General features: G+C 36.5%; 1 protein-coding gene across 2 annotated transcripts in view; it reads left to right on the top strand.

Annotated features, from left to right (window-relative positions):
• The window catches only part of LOC119188471 (leucine-rich repeat-containing G-protein coupled receptor 5A-like), a 279213-nt gene that overhangs the window by 64973 nt on the left and 194352 nt on the right, over nucleotides 1-19888 (top strand). For both annotated transcript variants that reach the window (XM_037442083.1, XM_037442084.1), the window contains exon 2: nucleotides 18204-18246. The gene's annotated coding sequence lies outside the window, so the exon portion shown is untranslated. The remainder of the gene's footprint in view (nucleotides 1-18203; nucleotides 18247-19888) is intronic.

Consider the following 19888-nt stretch of genomic DNA (forward strand, 5'->3'; position numbering starts at 1 on the left):
AGGCTTAGCAACTGCAGGGGCCTAGAAGAAAGTTGGAAGGGGATATCTGGGGAAAGGAAAGGAACCCTCTTAGGATGAGCGGAGGGAAGGACAGAAAATGACAAAGTACTCCTGTCTGCATAGGGCAACAGTAATAGTACACATTACTCTGAAATGAAGAAAGGGCTACCTGATATTAAAAGTCTCCTGCTGCTCAGTAAACCTTACCTAATAATTTTAATGCGAAAGTGTGTGATAATATTTAAATTGTAGAACTAAACGGAGAAACTATAGTAGATATCGATGCGATTTGCCACAAAGATAGACCATGGACCGTGTACTGGTTTAAGGCACAGACTACTTTTATAAATATAATGGTGTTTTTATCTCATGCCGCTAGCGCCCTATCTTGTTTTAGCGACTTTTGTAACGGTAAAGGTGTTTCACGCGAGCGAAGCCGCTTGCGGTTACTCGTACACTATATTCTTTAACCCAAATCCAAATAATTCTTGCCTGATTACCGTGTCCTTTAAAATGGAACACAACGACACTTTCACTATACAAAGCTTTGATGCCCTGCCACACGTTATTTTGATAATTCATAACTAGCACGTGACGTACCTCACCGCGTTTATGACAACTGAAATTATAATAGTGTATACTGATTACTAACGTATGAAATGTTTTTTTCATTCACAGTTGGAGTATAATTTGTACATCGTCTAAAAACAGAGGAAGGCATTTTATTTATAAAAATACAAAAAGTTAGTAACCTGACTAGCCGCGACAGTGGATGGAGGTTGACTAAATGAATGTCGGGCAATTACCTTGCTTTCATCTTGCCAGTATAGAGCTCGGATAACGTATTTGTAATAAAAACATCTTAGGACTGCTTCGTGTAAATAAACAAAGCGACAGTACTAACCCAGACGTACTCATATGAGAATTACCTCCGAGTAGACACCGGTTCGTTGAACTCACACAAAAACTCCCCTATTTGACGCACATGTGTACGGCAACTTATTAATTTGATTACAGTTTTTGTATCATTTTGTAAACATGAACATTATACGGCGCTTAAAAACTATTAGTTGTATGGTTTACATATAATTAATCTAGATAGGCGCATTGCATTGTCAATTTCTGCTGCCGAGCATTAATACAGTCATGTTCTGCAATTAAAATATTTTATATATCTGATAAAATTATCTAATAGTATTTGATTTAATTCACGAACATGAAATTAAACCATGAAATTAATAAAAAAAATAATGATAGCTTTTTTCTGTGTTCGGGATGTCCTAATATCACTCAATGCCCTTGATACCCCTTCAATAGCCAAGACATTACGGTATCTGACCATGGTTTAATATCCTAAAGCCACAGAGCAAGCAAAACCGAAATTTAACACAAACTTTCACACATTAAACTACATCATAATAAATTACTATCTCAGTCGTTGACCACGCCGCGTGTAAACGTTGCCTAATGCTATAATGTTCGCCTCTAATAGACTTATAATACCTTCTTGTGAAATGCTTATCGAAGTTCTTATTTTTTCTTGACATAAATACCTGTTGATTTAGAGGTTGGACGGCTGAGAACTGAGAAGGCCTGGGCTTCCTTATAGACACTCGCTGTGACATTTATAGACAGACACTGGTGGTAAGTCTCTCATATGTAAAAGTCCGCCTGGGTAGGTAACACAGCAATGTCTTTTTCTGCCGCCAAGCAGCAGTGTGTAGTCACCGTTGTATTCTGAAGGACATTATATCAGGTGTAACTACTGGACATAATAGAACATCCCATGTCTCAGCATGGCGAGCGCAGTGGAATACCAAACAACGCTTTGTAATTCAAGTTGTTGGATGTTGTTCCTCTGGTTATGGGCGGTATCGCTTACTATCAGACGAACGGCAACCTGGCTTCGTCTCGTCGTTCAAAGCAATAAAAAAGACAATTATTAGGGCACACTTTATTAATACTAACCATTTTAGCACTCATCTACCTCGTATAGGTAATGAACTGCAATTCGGTTAAATCTACACAAAGACCAATCTGGTAATCAAACTTAGGGGCTTATTACGGGTTAGTATATGCTGCCACTCGATTAAGGAATATATAAACATTAGTAAACAGAACAATATTCCAATATAACAACGTTCCGCAACTATTTAAGCATTCACAGCGTTCATCTAATAAATAAAAGAATAAACAAATACGTATGTTATGCTCAAACAATCTCGATTTCCATATTTCTTGTTCGCGATGATTCATAGCAATTTGCTAGCGAGTGGGTAAACAAGTTTCGCGATGTTATGTAAAACTATGTAGTGCTAGATATTGTCCGTGAATTTGTTTGTTTGTAACCTGAAATACTAGCATGATGCTTGATGGTGCGCTGTCCATCATCCCTGACACAGCTTGAGTTATAAATATGTGACGTTTTTATACACCAACACAGCAAAGTGACCCCTCTGCCTAATGGTAAGTGGAGTGCGGTCCAACAGAATGTCGACTGACGAGAGATGATTACCCGATTACCACAATTATGCCGTTGGAACTAGATATACACAGGCTGATCCCGGAACGTGACACACTGACGTCGGCCACTATGGCGGGTTTTAACACTTTGTGTACAATGGTCGCTATCCGAGTGGATATAGCATAGAGAAAGACTCCTTGAGAGAAGATGTTCACAACTTCTGACTAAATGCAACTCGTCATACAAACGTAAAAGCTGATCAAATACAAAAGTCGCACTCTGATGGATGCTCCCAATTGAATGGTAATAAAATTAGTACTATCTACATTATCTGTTTAATACCATAACTATGAAATACAATTTACTTGTAATACAGGCCCGTAGTCTCGTTATGCTTAATCCTACTAATATTATAAATGCGAAAGTTTGTGTGGATGTATGTATGTTTGTTCCTCTTTCACGAAAAAACTACTGAACGGATTTGGATGAAACTTTGCAGTAATATTGTTTATACATCAGAATAACACATAGACTACAATTCATAATGATTTTGTGTAATTTGGTTATAATATAACGATAAATATCAAGTAAGTCAGAAATAAAATTGTCCCGGAAAACTCCTTCACGCGCGCGAAGCCACGAGCAAAAGCTAGTAATCTTATAGATCAGAACGGTAAACTCGTGCACACAGCAATGTGCAGGGCGACAGAAAAAGGCAATGCATTTATAATTAACATACGTTACTCGGAGTGCCTCATTGAAAATCAACGCTGCGGTATCAGACTGATACTGCAGCGAGAAGCTGAATGAGGATTCCCGTTGTTGGCACAATAGGTATAAATTATATTTCTAGTTTTATGTTTTAGTTTTGTTACTATGTGCACGTTATACTGTTCGTTCAATAATAAATCTTTCTTTTCTTCTTCTAATCACGAAAAGCAATGGATACAGTACTTACATAAAAACAAAAACTGATATAATATTCCAACAACACTGTAATATGAAAGGCTCCCTTGACGGGAATAGAACCACGTCACACACATGCTAATCCAACGTCGCCATGAGTTGAATGTTGGTCAGCAGAGGTCATCGACCCGACGGCCTGATTTCAGCTGCCGAATGTAGATTGATACAACACTTATCGGGTAACTGTTTCAGTTTCAGATTGCTTGTCATCCAGATGGTGCTGGCAAACGTTTTTCGTTTCATGTTGACCTGGTACCTTCGTTTTACCGGTGTATTATCGTGAGAAAACCATTTTACTTAAGAATTTCAAAGGTATATGACGCCAACCCGTACTAGGCCAGCGTGTTAAACTAGGGACTAAACTCTCTCAGCAGTATATAGGTCCGTTCCTTATAATATGATAGTATAATATAAAGTATGGTAAACGCAGCAAACACTAAACAGATTTGGATGAAATTTAGCACACACCAGACCTAGATTAATATGTAGACCACATTTCATCCCAAAATACACACTAAAACTTCTATAGGAGGCAGTGGCGAATGGTGAAATTTTCTGAAAGGCAACCCGGCACAACATATATGTATAAGAAGTTACTATTATACATAAATGCAGTATATATAATAGTTTTAATGATAATTAGATACTACATAAATTCTACATGAAAGGAAGCCCACAGGTACCGGATTGTACGCAGTCTTTAACACATATTTTAATAAGTTCACAAACAAATGGTATCCTAAATAAATACTCAAGCTAGAGTTACAAAATAGAATTACGATATACTTAGAATTGACTGTAATTGCACAACTTAGCTTAGTATTTATAAGGTGTTTTATTTGCCTTTTAAATGTAAATAAACAGATCAAGCTTACTGGAATATAGGAGAAAGGGTTCTGACAGCGAGCAAAGCCACAATCAAAATGCAATTTAACTATCATCACATCTGACTTGCCCGCCACTGACTCATCTGCACTTAAACTCATTTACTGCATCGGCATAACAATCATAATAGATCGTAAAATAAAACATAACAACTCCAATTCAATGTCAAGTTCGGGACTAAAGGTTTGGTAAACAAATGACTGGTAATTTACAATTATGATTTCTATTGTTTAGTCCAAGGTCGGTGGAATAGTTGTAGAGTTCAAAATATGTTAGATTGTTGCATTATTAGAGTATTGTCAATAAAGCCAGTTTTTGTAGACAGTTCTTGCAATGACAGTGATAGTCTAAATGATTATTAATTTGTCAAAAATTCTACTGCCTTCAAAAACCACAAAAAATAATTTAACATTACCCACACACTGGTTATCAATTTTGGAATCGGTGTGTGGGTAATTGAAAATGACCTCTTTTTTTTAAATCAGTTAACATAAGACGTTCACGGCCTGTTACAACTTGAGTAAATGCTACTCGACACAAAAGTATAAGCCGACCAAATACGAAAGTCGCATTTACCCGTTTTCAATAGACGATCCCAATCGCTTTGTTCGATCTATCTCAAAAACGGACCAATCAGAACAAAGTTTATTTTGACATACTCAAATATTACTTATTTTGATTGGTCTATTCTCAGAATCGAATTGAATATTGAGATTAGGATTGTTCACTGAAAACGGCTGTTAGTTGAAACTTGTGAAACAGGCCCTTATTGTAGTCATTCTTACGGCTTTTACTTTAGTGAGGTTTGCGTTTTGACAATTATAATTTTAATAGAGCTGATACTTCTGCTTTTACAGTTACAAAAAATAATAATATTTCTATATTAACTATATTAGTGGTAAAATTAACCTCGTCATACGATGAATTTCCAAAAATCTTTTCTTAGAATGAAAAAGTATATTATCCGTTATCAATGATGTTTGAATTTAAATTAATAACTGTAATCATTTAAAAATCGATCCCAGAGCTTTTATAGTTGTACATCTTGAGTGCATATTGAGCTTTAAAGCCTATAAAGCTCAGTAGACACTCGAGAGGATATTCAACTGAATATCAGCAGCAACTATTTGAAGCTTAAAGTTTCACATGTGATACAAAAAGCTGATATCGAAAGCTCAAGAGTACTTTCGTTAAAGTATAAAATTATTACGCTCTTACCGAACTTTATGAATATGTAGATTTACTCTCCGCAGTCGCCTTGGGTGCAGTGATAGCTTCATATATATTTAGTCGACTGGGAGGTCCTAGGTTCTAGGTTGAGTAAAACGCTCTTCGGTACGATTTGCCCGGTATTATACATTCGTAAAAATTAAGCCTAAATCTTTCTATAACTTGCCGGTATAGGTAAGATTCGCTGACCCCATATTTATTCGTGGCGGCCCAAAATTATTTTTGAAATGTGTAACCGCTTTTTAAAACTTCATTGATTTATTGCTTTAAATGACGAGACGAGCTTGCCGTTCGCCTGATGATAAGCGATACGACCGCACATAAACAGTAGAAACACCATCCAACACCTTAAATTACAAAGTATTCTTTGATATTCCACTGCGCTCACCATCCTGAAACATGAGATGTTAAGTCTTATTATGTCCAGTAGTCAAAAAGGTCATCTTATAATGGTTTGACTTACAGCTGCGGAAAATGTTTTAAAACTAAAATCAGGCGTCGTTAGCGCTCGCCTAATTCCTAAGTAATGTCAATAGAGTGTAATGAGCTATAAAGTCATTTATCACAATCAAATGTCACGCCTGGCAGAATATCTAGCCATTTTAGGATACCCAAATTTAAAGCCTAAATCAGTAAACATAAATTTCCTTTTAGCTCACAGGGATTTTTCGTACAATGATGTCAATCTGCATGTCGGTTTTGGCTTCTTTGTTTTTAAGCGATCTTTTAGGTTACCTTCCCGAATATAAAAAAGAATCGATGAAGTCTCGTTTAATCTTACCAATAGTCTAGATTTAGGTCGTTACCTTTTAATAAGAGACACCAACCCACTGAGAAGTCAATCGAACTCAATATTTTCACTCTAAAATTCTCTATTACCGAATCAAAAACGCAAATAAAAATATCAAACCCGTTCAGAGATCACCAACAAACCCGACAGACACCTGAAAAATAGAGGGAATTCCGAATATCCGAGTTGAATCCAGCCGAAATGTCCGATAACCGCGCCAAAACGTTCGGAAAGCGAAAATCGGAACGCGGCGTGAAATCTTTAAAGGTTTTTAATTACAGTAAGTGGAGATCGGAGGGTTTGGGGTTGCATCAATCGTTTTAATGCAACTTGTTTGGAGAGCAGTGTGGAGTACTGTCTGTTCTATTGAGTTTGAAACTATTCTTTCAAGGCTTTACGACGGTTTCTGCGGGTGTGAGTAGGAGTAAATAATTTTATTCATACTTTATTTCTTCAAACTTATAACTATTAAATATTTTAACTTTGGTTCGGAAATAAAGTAATTATATACTGTACCACTGTTGGGCACGGGCCTCCTCTATTACTGAGAGGGAATAGTCTTAAGACCATAATAAATATTATTTTAGAAAATTATAAAACTAGTAGTAAATATTAACACTCATAAAAAACACATCACGCCTTTTTCCATGAAGGAGTAGTCAGAAGTATAACCAGGGCATACACTATTCGCCAAGTACCTATGTTCTGTCCCGTGATGTAATACGGGGTGAAACTATCATTTCGGGCACATATTCCAATCTCCGATCTAATAGTGAGCAGAAAACTAAATATAACTGCCCGACCAGGGATTCAAACCCGGGATCTCAGTGCACTGGTCGTGCTCTAACGTAGTACAACAACGCCACCGAAACTCATGTACATAATTTAATTAGAAAACAAATTGATGATATTCATAAAACTACACCCTAAGTTAAACTCTCATCTCAAATAGAACACGCACATTACAAGGTCGAATTTAAGGGCGCAGCATTAGATAAAATGTCAATGATGTGCAATTTTCGGCTCGCAATCTGGCGCCAGTATTCGATGTGCCAATAGTTGGACGGTTGGCCGGCGGATGTGCCAAGTTGATAAGTTTATTTGATTTTGAAACAAATGTTTTTGCTATGGCGACAGGTACGGTTTTTTCTTACGACACTCTAAGATTTTTCCTTGTCGTGACGCTCTAAGAATGAAAGGAATAGGAGGACTCATTCAGTTTTTTCATGATGACGAGATATCGCATCGCTTGCTGGTTTTTTAAATAATGCCGGCCTTACTCGATACACTTGGTCGAAACAATTTTCGTAAATATCTACAGATTTTTTTAAGTCAGGTATTTTTTTATTTGACTAGCCAACAATTGTTTACATCAATACAATTTTATACTTATACCTATGTGCAACAATTTCTTAGGCTAGTTCCACATGCATAAAATACATTAAAATAAAACTATATTATTAACAATAATAGAATAAACATCATGTATCAGGCCAACTAATTTAATAAGGTATAAAAAAACAAAGAGTATAAAGTAACCTACAAGACGTAAAACATTTTACAAATATATTATTCGAATGGGAATCTGCGGCTGTATTTCAAATGAGAATGGCAGAATATTCGATGTACTGGAATGTTTCCTGGAAAACTGAAGCTCTTGTCAGCCACAACTTTTAAAGCTTTGTAAGTTTGTAATTCATTTTTGGGGCTTTTAAATGTCGAGTTTTAAAATGTATCTGATTGGTTCTCGGAATTCCATTTTGGTAAATACAATATTAACAACATACATATTACTTATATTGTAATTATTTTTTTTTTATATAAGAACAGTGTGCTTAAGCTGCGGATTAAAGTTTTACATTCGGTGTGATGGGCTACTTAATTTTGCATGAGATTTCATTTGAAGCACGATTTTGGGATTATAATAGAATATTGTACGAAATCTAACATAGGAAAACACTCTATACTATAGGAAATTGTCATGTGTTGTTCATAGACAATTTCCGATCAATTTATTATTATACTGTTTCTAACCTAATCCAATGTCCAAATAAACATTTTAAAAGAGTTATTTACCAACCCACAAACCATAATATTCCTATAAACCTACATTACATATAACAGATCAAAAACCATTGCTAAAAATTCCACTCTTGTTCTTACAAACGAACCGAGGATATCCGCTAGCAATAGTTTACCGTTGCAACGCACAACGGTACTCGCAGTACATTCGTTAAACACAATTATAACCGGAACACCGCGATTGCTTCAATTTCATAATAATACCCACCACAATAACAGCACCCGGCGTCAAAGGGATATTAAACCGACAGAGCTCATTTTATACTGGTCGGCTCGTGCATCTTCTACAAGTCATCATTCATATACTTTGCGGAGTCACGATCCGGCCAGGGCTTAATCCAATTTAAAATTCGTCCGGCCGACTTAAAAAGTATACTTAATTTGATGGGGGAAGGCTGCGATGAGACACCACTGAAATGCGCCGGGTAACGTCTTGGAAGCGTGAGGGCGCATTGACCGTCCTATTTAGGGTGGCTCTTGTAAATTTATACAGACACTTGTATTAGAATATGGAGTGCCATTTTGTGGGCTCGGTTCATTAATATGTTGATTTCGACTGAGTTTAGGAGGTTCTTTTTTATGTATGCCCAAAACATCTTGATAGAAAATGAATATGCTCGATATTGCGGTAACTATCGATCGAAACAAATTTAACATTAATATTATGGATACCTAAAATTTTATGACAATATTGACATTAATAACTTCCTGAGAATGAACCGCTTACGGCTGAACTTCAAAATCTAGTTTACGTGCATTGAACTGGGGTTTAATATAAAATACAAATAAATAAAAAATAAATATGTCAAGTAAAGGTACGTAAATGTTTAATCAAACAGGAAAATGTATAATTCATCCAATAATTTAATTTTCGTTCAGAAGCATTTAATCAACGCTTTTTGTTTTATCCACAATAAAATCTGTTTATTGAACTATTTTACTTCAGGCTTTTTGAGGTCAAATTATTCTGGCATTTCGTTGTACCTCATGGATCTTATTATTATTTTAATGTATCTATTTTCTATCATCCACATGGCCATCAGTGGCGATTGGTGAAATCATCCGAAATAAATCCAACACAACGTATAAGTACTAATAATTATAAATACGGTCTGCAAATCGTTATATTGATAATTATATTTTACATAAATCATCAAAGGGAAGCCGGCAGGAAAAGAGTTATATCAACCCTTCATCACTGATGGTCATTATATCGAAAGACAAACCCACAACAAACGTTTATCACCGAAGGTGTAGGCAGAGATGCTACTAGGGCACCTATTCCGTGCCATGAGTTCGGCGGTGAACCTATTGCCATATAGTGCAGACTTCAGGCTGATACTGAACCAAATAACCCAATATCTCATTACCGTTTCAGAATAAATAGAAGTTATGACATGGTGAGTTCTTTACTCGGTTCATAGGACCTGTTCGTAAATATTACCAATTGCACCCAGAATAACCTTGTACTTTTTTGAACTCGTTTGAGCCAATAAGTCCTAATTGACCAGTTATTTTACCAGTATTTAAAACCTAATTGGAATCCAATAGGGAACGAAATTGCTTGCCATAAAAACCCTTCTCTTTCAAACCTCTATTGTTTTTTAATATTGGCCACGTATCCGCGATTCTCTCACTGATCTAGTTAGTCTGTTGCCCCTGATTTAGATATTTGCGTACAGACGAAGTCATGAAAATGAGTATATAAATAGCTTATTCGGGCGTATCCGTTACTCATAATTCATATGTTGTTAATTATCCGCGAAGTTGTTCAGAGAATTATTCGCCAATAATCTAATTAAGGCATAGCATCATGCTTTTCAGATAGAGGTGTTATATATCTAGCCAGCTAGGAGGCGAACCTGGTCCCATTCTCATAGCTGATACTGAACAGAAAGATCCAATATCACTGCCTACGACGCTACATCTATCACTGTAATACCGCGTACTCAATACATACGCTAAGGCATGGTGAAAACAATGATATCCCATAAAACAAGCTCAAACAATAAAAATCCATACAACAGAAAGACAATTATACGATCGTCGTCTAACACAGTTATAGCGGGTGAATTCCGAGTGAAATGTAAAAATGTACGCGCCACAGTTTTGGAGCGGCTCCAAATTGTGTGACAATAATGCAGTTAGTGTTCCCGTCAAAAATGGCTTTTGTTCTAATAAAAGTGTCAGCTGAGGGATAGATATCGGGTTAACTGAGTTTATTCAACGTTTTACAGGCAACGTGGTCAAATGGCAAAGTTTGGAACACCTCGGCCGTTTTTAATTTTGGACTGGTTTAGCTGGATTTATTGGCTTTACAATGTACGTGTGTAGTTCGGTGATGCAAATAAATCATCTTTGTTTTGGTAAAATATACGTCATTGGTCAACGTCGAAGGATATAAGCAGATGAGTAGCCTTTATCCTTGAACGGGTGGGTATAGCAATAACCAATCCACTTGGCTAACCTACTAAAGTAGAATGAAATCTTGCTTATCGTCGACTTGAGCAAGCCCAAACTCAGGCCGCTCGTATAGCTTATCATCACGCGAACGACAAGCTCGTCTCGTCATTCAAGCACATAAAAAAACTACATTTTTTGAAGAAATCTCGTAATATTAATTACCCTGGGAATTGAACTTGGCATAAATTTCATTACTAGGCTGCGTTTGGTCACTCGCATCCGCACAGGCATCTGTAATCACGGGTAACATTACAAGCTCCAATTGTTCAATCACAAATCACGTTGATTGTAGGCACAATGCACAAGTGCCCATCGTGGGCCGTGGGCCGACCGATTCGGTTAATTCCACCCATTAAACCGCCCCTATCACAGATTACTGGCATCCGCATGCCCGCTCTGTCTGATCGCGAAACTTATGAATTATGACTCATACGTTCAGTGAAAGTTAATAATTAAATTTATATATTAAATAAAAAAATAATTCACTGCACCTGACGGTAAGTGGACTAAGGGTCCAGAGAGTGTCTGATGAGAGATGATTACCCCTTGTCAGTCGACATAATAATGCCGACATGTGGGTTTTATTAGGTTCCACGATTTGAATGCTGTTTTGTTTGAGCCCAATACAAGAATGTGTGCATTTAGAAAGTTAATATGTGTACGGTTTCATTGTTTGCGGACAAGCGCGGACCTATTATCAGTTCGTCATAGTTTTAGATGTGTGTTTGTTAGAACTTAACGGTTAAACTACTGCCACGAAAGCTGCTAAGTCTTCGAAACGTCAGGAGAAAAATATAATATAAAAAAACACGATTTAATCCGACAAACAGCTTTATTTCAATGGCTAAACCACTAAATGGTATTTTTATAAGTTTTTATCCTCAAAAAATGTATAATGCAACTTATTCTCAGATAAACTGGCTGAGCCACGACCAAATATATTTTATATTTTCAATATCATTGTTGTAGTAAAACAAAATATAAATTACGAAGATGTCTCTAGATATAACTGAAGCCTTAACTTAGGAGTAAATTAGGTCTAGACCGCGTTACGTCAAACTGCTCAGGACACCCTAGGGCCTAATGGAGCGGCCGACGAGACCTCTACGCCTGGTTAAGACGGCCTTTGGACAAAATTAAACAGTAAATCGAATTAGGCTGGAAGTGACAGGGGATGGGCTATATATTGTTGGATAATAAAAAACGTACGACTGGCTTCGTGGCGTAAACGGAATTACTGTTTCAAGTCTTGAGTTCAGTTCCCAGGTCAGGTAAATTATTGTTGGGTCTACTCAGCCTGCAATTGGGCGCGGTTAGTGGATATAGGCTAGCGAAATGTGGGTGTGTTAATTTATCAACTTCTATAAGGGAAACAAGGTGTATATACCAAAGCACCTATACATACTTACTTTTAGATACATATAAAATACATAATGTCATAATTTTAACTATTTCGATTTCCCGTAGTAGGCAAAAACACCCAAAATAAAATTATACATTCATAATATTAATCTGCCAACGTTATAATTTCAACAAAGCGATTTTAAGTTTCAACAAATATTCCACCTAATTTCATGGCTATGAGACACGGTTCTAAGCCCCGAGGGCCGGAGAGATAGCCTTAAACATGATTTAGGCCGAAACTCAATTTACCGCGGATAGTTTTGTACTAACAGGTGGAAAATCGACATTCCCTTGACGGTATTTATATTTTCAACGTGTAGATTTAAGCGTTTTTGTGTTTAGTCTGCAAGAGATTTTGTCCTTTATCAACTTTATTTCATCGGATGGAAATTGAAATATTGAGTCATTTTTATACAAGCACGAGAGTTACCCCACTGCACCTGATGTTAAGTAGAGTGGGATTGAATAGAATGTCGATTGACGAGAGATGATTACCCCTCGACAGTCGACAAAATTATGCCGGCTTGCTGGAACCGGATATACACAGCCTAATCCCGGAACGTGACACACATACCTGGGCCACTATAGCGGGTTTTAACACTTTGATTTGATCACATGGAAATTGGAATATTGAATATTAATGTGCCTTTTGTAGGACCATGATATTTTTATTGGTGTCAGTGTTAGAAATGAGGATAAAAACATCTCATACGATTACTTATTTATATTTCGGATCCTTCATTAATGTTCGGCAAAAAAGTATAGAGCTTTTTCAAAGAGCGTCCTATTTACTGTAAATATAAATCAATTCATAAAGATACCCTATTTATCTGGTTCTTTATAGCCTAATCAATATCGGGTAAAATTCTTCTCTAACTTATATGATTTTGTTTAATATTGATAGGGTAGGTACAAAGATGTATTCTAGTTACATTGGATCCTAAAATATTACCACGACTTCCCTGTAAAAATCATTATTTGTACATCGAAATACGTCACGATTATAAACTTTAAAATCGACTACATAAGCTTGGAACATCGTCCATACTTAACGTTAGAATTTAGTTACCATTCGCAGGTGATATTGGCGCCGGTCCAAAAACTTAAAGAACCCACTTAAATCCTAACTCCTGACTTTCTGTTTGCACTGAACTTCTTGCGTGTTCCATTTCCCTCATGATGACTTGCATATTAATGGTTGAGCACGCATTGCAAAGGCCGTGCGATAATTTTATTTTGAATTAGTAAATGGCAATAAACAGCCCCTATTCTGGGCTAAATATGTGACACCTATGACAAGGCAATTATATTCCAATTTCTTTTTTTTAATACATTTCATTATCAAAAGCCTTCATACTGGCCCAAACTGTTCAGTTTGGATTACATATCTAAATGGTACTCTACTGCGCCCTTCAAAAGCATTGTCAGCTCTTATTATACTGGCAATAACTTCCTTCAATCACATTAGTACCTGCCAAAGGGACTCACAAAGACCTACCATATAATCTACGTATCCCCTAGTTAATGTTTCTACGCATTACAAATGGCAAGCTTACATACTCAAGAATACGCTATGAAGTTCGCTTCGAGTTTTGGCCGTGGCCCAAACAAGGGTTTCCATAAACAATTTTTCCCACTCGTAGTTACAAGATACAGCGTATACACATCACCGATGAATGAATTAACCGCTCGGATACATCGCAGAGGATCTAGGGTTGCCACCTTAGTAAATCTACTTGTTACACGTATAGGGTTGTCAATTTAAAGTGCTAATTTGTGATAACCCTAATAGTGCAATAGTGATGAATGACAGGTGATGAGCCAATCATCACTGTAAGTGCCCTCTAATTGTTTATGCTTACATTTTTAGTATTTGTCCAATTTCAGAGCAAATCAAAACATTTTGGAAATTTTATTCATAAACCAACTTGAGCACGTTTCTTTCTTCTCTAGCGCCAACCCAACAAACATTAACCACCGTTCTTAATGTGTTCGCTTTAGAAAGAGACAAAAACTAATTGCGAGAACACGGGCGGGATCATCCAATCTAGCAAAAGTACCAGGGGTGCATAACAAAACAGAAGCAAATATCAGCCGGCTTAGTTAATCAAGGCGCGCCGTTAATCCGACGGACTATTTGTCCGCCGGCCGCGACATTAGTCCCGTGTCCGGCCCGGGATCCCACCGCGACCGGGATTGCGGGATTTGCCCCGGGATCACAAAGTTTTAGATGTGACGGCTGATTAGCTTGGCCATGTGCAATTAGGTTTTGTGTTTAATTTTATTTGCGTTTAAGATGGGTTGAAGGACGGGTACTAACAATTAGCCAATTTTATTTAGATTACATTTTATACACATTATTCATTTAATACACAATTAAAAGACTATGCAGATAGTATTGCGTTTACTGCTTTTAAAACGTGACGACAGCACTTTTACAGGTATAATTTTTTCAACCACGAATATTTTCAAGACTCAGTTACCATACTTCCTTCCTTACAGTAAATACATAAATATAATTCAAAAGGACCACAACGCCGCCCCAGTTCTGACAAACACAAGCAAAAACTATCGAAGCAAAATGCACTTCTCACGTTTCCCCGCATAATTCCCGCGGTTAAGAGTGTTACAATTTAATTTAATCAGCTGTTTGTAGCGTGTGCTGTAATACCGCACTCTACCGGATATTTTTTACCTGCTTTTCTATTTACACTTTAAGTTACGCGGTCAGAGCTTGCGATAAATACATGATGGTGTTTTGTTTTCGATTTTCTATGAAAATACAGGGTGTTTCGTGCTACGGTTAGTTCTAATCGCGTCCGAAATTTGTGTACAGGGTGTGGTATAATGATTGATTTTATGGTTTTAGGTTTGTAAGAAAAATATTATTAGTGTTTTGGGTGCGTAGTTATTTCAACTAATGGGTATATCCAACTTATTAGTGCTGTGTCTTTACATAATGCTTTTTGAAAACATTTTATTGTCAATAAAATTCAGTATCATAAGAATTAGAAAATCAAAAACCTTATTGCTTGCTTATTGCTTGCAATCACAAAACAAGTGAGACGACATAACCACTTACACAATAGTGACCTCAATGGGACGAAAATACCCATATAGGATACCATGAATATATAATCACAATCAAGCTCACGGCCATCTTAAACGCTGTAGAGCGGCCCGCAGAGTTTACCGACCAGTAATTACGGTGCAGTGTTTGTGATTAGCGGGTAGTTGCAAATTGCAGCGGACGTGTTACGACGTCGAGACGCCGTAAGACGTCGCATTATGCGAGCCCGCGTCCACTGGGTGTGCGGTAAAATACATTAAAAGAGCGTGAAGTTAAAGTGTCCAAGCACAAAAAAAAACAATTATACCTAATACATATGTTTTTTCGAATAATTAATCTTAGGCTTGAAGGTGCAGTGTTTGTGATTTGCAGATAGTGGCAAATTGCAGGTGTCGCGACGCCTTAAGACGTCGCATTATGCGGCCACGCGTCGCCTGAGTGTAAAGAAAAATAATTTTAAGGAGGTTTAAGCATGAACGCCTGACTAGGCATGAAAATAGAAGGATAAAAAATGAAGAATTAAAACATAAATTTCTTGTTATAAGAAGATGAGTATTGTGATACTAATATACGATTTCTGACAAAAAAAGTTCACATTGTGCGACAGTTTTGAAATTAATTATGTATATAAATTTTATTAAAGTAAATTAACCTATAATCAAGCTATCTTCTTTATTATATAAATTCATGATCCGAAATAAAGAATTGAAATCAAACCGTTGCGGATCCTAGGTAAAGTAATTGTTATTATAAATCTAATAAACTTTGAGAGTTCGTTAAAATATTTTCTAGATACATGTTTACAACTGAATATCGAGACGAGTAGTTCACGTCTGTTTGTAGACGAATCGCAAAGCCAGTGATAGAATACCACCTGTTACTATTTCTGGTGGTAGGATATATTTTATATCCGATCGAATAGCGACCATTGTACACAAGGTGTTAAAACCCGCCATAGTGGCCCACTTGACGCGTTCCAGGATCAGCCTGTGTATATCTTTCTGAGGGGTAATCATATCTCGTTAGTCAACGTTTTATTGGACCCTACTCCACTTACCATCAGGTGCAATGATATCACTTTGCCGTCCCAATACAAAAAAAAATGAGAACAAAATTTTTGCGCATTCCCAGACTCTTACGAAAACCTGTTACATAAGACGTGTTTCGCCATATAGATAGACAAATATACTGTATAGATGTTGGTCGGGAAACAGGATCAATTAAAAACCTTTCACTACTTTAAAATGAATCATATTTTTCTCGACACCTTTCACCTTGCATGGTTTTCTCGAGAAACGCCATCTTACGCTCATTTTATTTAATTCCTCCTGTACACCCAGGAAGCCGAAACATTCAGACTACATAGATATATACAATTAATATAAAACAAATCGCTTAACTAATGCAACAATTTACCTATTCCACTCCCGGACAATTCACATTAAATGTTTCTAATCAGGAATTGTTGCCTTGTCAAGAACCAAATGCCTTACCGGTTAAACGTGCCAGTAAACCAATCAGGCGACTTATGCCTAATTTGTTAGCTATACCGCAGACGGTTATCGACCAGCACTAATTTAAGAACAAGTCGACCAATATAACTAGATTGATCGAACGTATAAATCCAAAAGTAAATAAGGCCAATCAATGTCTAATCAGCTACGTATAATTTGATCATTCACTGGATATTTGGAATGTCGACCTGAGTTTGACAGTAATGCCAGCCCTGCAGTGAAGAAGCGTCCATAAAACTCCTGTAGGGATCCCTTTCGTAATTTATATAAAATCTAATTATCATTAAAACGATTTGTATCGCATTTATGCATATTAGTACCTATATTATGTTGTATTTGGTTCTCTTTCGGAATATTTTGCCCTTCGCCACTGCATCCTTATGTTATATACTGTCCCACTGCTGGCCTTGGACTTGGCCCACCACGCTGGCATAATGCGAGTTGGTAGATTTTACATTCCTTAAAAATTTTAATAGTGAACTTCTTAGGTACACAGTTTTCCTTCGCTGAACAAGCGATAATTGACAATAAATACACATACAAGTTTAAAAATCCTCACGTTGTCGCTAAAGTCGACAAGGTGTAATAAAACTACTATAACTAAGAGTTTAAATGCAGCATGCGTGCCCATACTTGATCATTCAGTCATTCAGTACAAATAAAAATGACACCATCACAAGTCATCAATCCGACAATGCGTCATCGTCATTTGTCACCTTACGCTATAATCATCTATTACGTTAACGAAGCGAGATCTAACACTTCGTATGTTCCTTGTGGATTTATGATTTTTTAACCGTATATAAAAATACTATCCACTTTCCTAAGACATTGGAAGTCCACTTCTGATAATAGGTCTATAGATTTCTAGACCTTTCCTGGACAGTAAAAATTAGAAGATAACTTAAGCATTTGCACCACAAAGAAATAAATTAGAAAAGTCAAAGAGTCAGTCAAAAAGAGTACTCACCTCCTGGTAGACAGCGGCTTGGCTGTGACCTCTAGCATTGCATAAGTCCATGAGGGGCAGATGCTGCTTTCCATCAGGCAACCGCTTGCTCGTTAGCGTAGGCAATAAAAAAGTCTAGTCACTCTCTGTACGTCTAATATCAATAACACTAACCTACACTCATATCGCATATGGAATATTTTTTATGAACAAAACTGATCATTCAAAATGAGACGGTATTCGATGGACATAAGGGCGTGCTGGTCTGACCGGTGTCACTCGCGAATCGAGGGTAAAAGTTCAGTGAAAGCGTCAGTGAAATTTTGAATTTCCACGTCGAGAACTATCATAGTATTCCCGATTAAATTGTAATTTTTTTGTTACAGATACAGCGGGGATGACATTGGAGCCTATTATAAAATATTCCTGGTAAGAGAACATACATATTCTTAAATAAATATACATTCTATAATGAAGAAGTATTTACAGGATAAAACGAGCTTTGTAGACCACAAGGGATATAAATATACCAACCGAACTAGAAAACAACATTTAAAAAAAACCATTAAAATTAATATAACGTCTAATTAATTTGCAATATAATTATACTTATTTCTTTTTAACCCTAAGTTCTTTTCAGAAATAAATACATAACACTCATGTTAGTACATTTATGTATCGCATAAAAATCGACCAGTTCCTCGCTCCTGACTTTCTATGGCACAGAGCCGAACTACATAACAGTAATAGGGGGTAATAGGTGCACGACCAAAACGTTCGATATCCGCACTGCACATAAAGAGGTTGTCGCGACATTTCTCGTTATCTACTAGGCGTTGGGAGCAAACGATTTGGAAAATCGAACCGAGCGCTGTCGGCTTCCATTACCGGTATTAGAATATTCGGCTTCGCATCCGCCAATGTTTGATCAATGGTTGGCGATACGCGTTTACGTAAGCCGGTGTTTTTGGTTGATTGGAATGTTTTCGATATTTTGGACGTTTTGGACAAATGTTTGATCCAATGTAAACTTGCATGCGAATTGTTCTAATTTATTCAAATTTAATCCATAGTTAAATTCAGGTGTATAATTTGTTTTATAATCTTCTAGTTGACCCGACAGACGTTGTCCCGTCTTAACTATGAATTTGAAGCGCGCATTCTGTCAATCGCTGACAGTTATTACGAACAATGACTGTTATGTAAAATTAATATTTTCGTTAAGTTTTTTTAAATTTTCTAATTTTCCACGCAATTTTTTGATTTTTTTCTTTCATAAAAACCTTCTCCTGACAATAACAAACACAACAAAAAAAATAATAAAATCGCTCCAGCTGTTCACGCGTAATGGCGTGACCAAGGGAAATAAGGATTCATTTTTATATATATAGATTAAAAGTAACATAATATTTTTATTGTGATGCGATTAGTTTACTTCAAGATAACTGCAATGCCAAGTCAGAAACCAAGCCCCGTTGAAATCTAAATTAATCCATTAAGGTAAAACTAATATCTATATTCACATAATGAAGACAAGTGCATTAATTATATTTTTAATAACATTATTAATGTAATTTATATCTGAATACCGTTTTATTAGCCGGGCTTGCGCTTCATTTTGAATTTATTTACTCTCTTCACAAGTAATAAATTAGAAAGTTTATTATCGTGCTTTAACACGGAATAAAGCTTATACTTAACCGACTTGATAAGTAAGCTATAAACCTTTTATGTACGGAAAGCTTTTGGTTTACTTAAACGTATTGTTATGCTGTGCTGCTACGTGATGATCTCGCGTTATTGGAGTGGATGTGTTGTCATTCATTAGGTTTGATTCCTAGGAAGGTGTTATATGTTTTTAAATTCTAAAAATGGTTTCCGTTTTACTCGGGTTTCGAACTTTAGTCTTATACAAGGTCATTTTTGTTTTACTAAATGAAGCCATGATCTTTGTTTTGCCTAAAATCCTGGTCTTATATATCTGATTCTTTAATTATTTTGTAGTTTAGTGAGAGTATGGTGTGGGTTTGTGTATCTCTGACTGAAAGTGTGATGTCGATGCGACGAATTC

This window comes from Manduca sexta, chromosome 23, assembly GCF_014839805.1.
Source record: "Manduca sexta isolate Smith_Timp_Sample1 chromosome 23, JHU_Msex_v1.0, whole genome shotgun sequence".
Taxonomy (NCBI): domain Eukaryota; kingdom Metazoa; phylum Arthropoda; class Insecta; order Lepidoptera; family Sphingidae; genus Manduca; species Manduca sexta.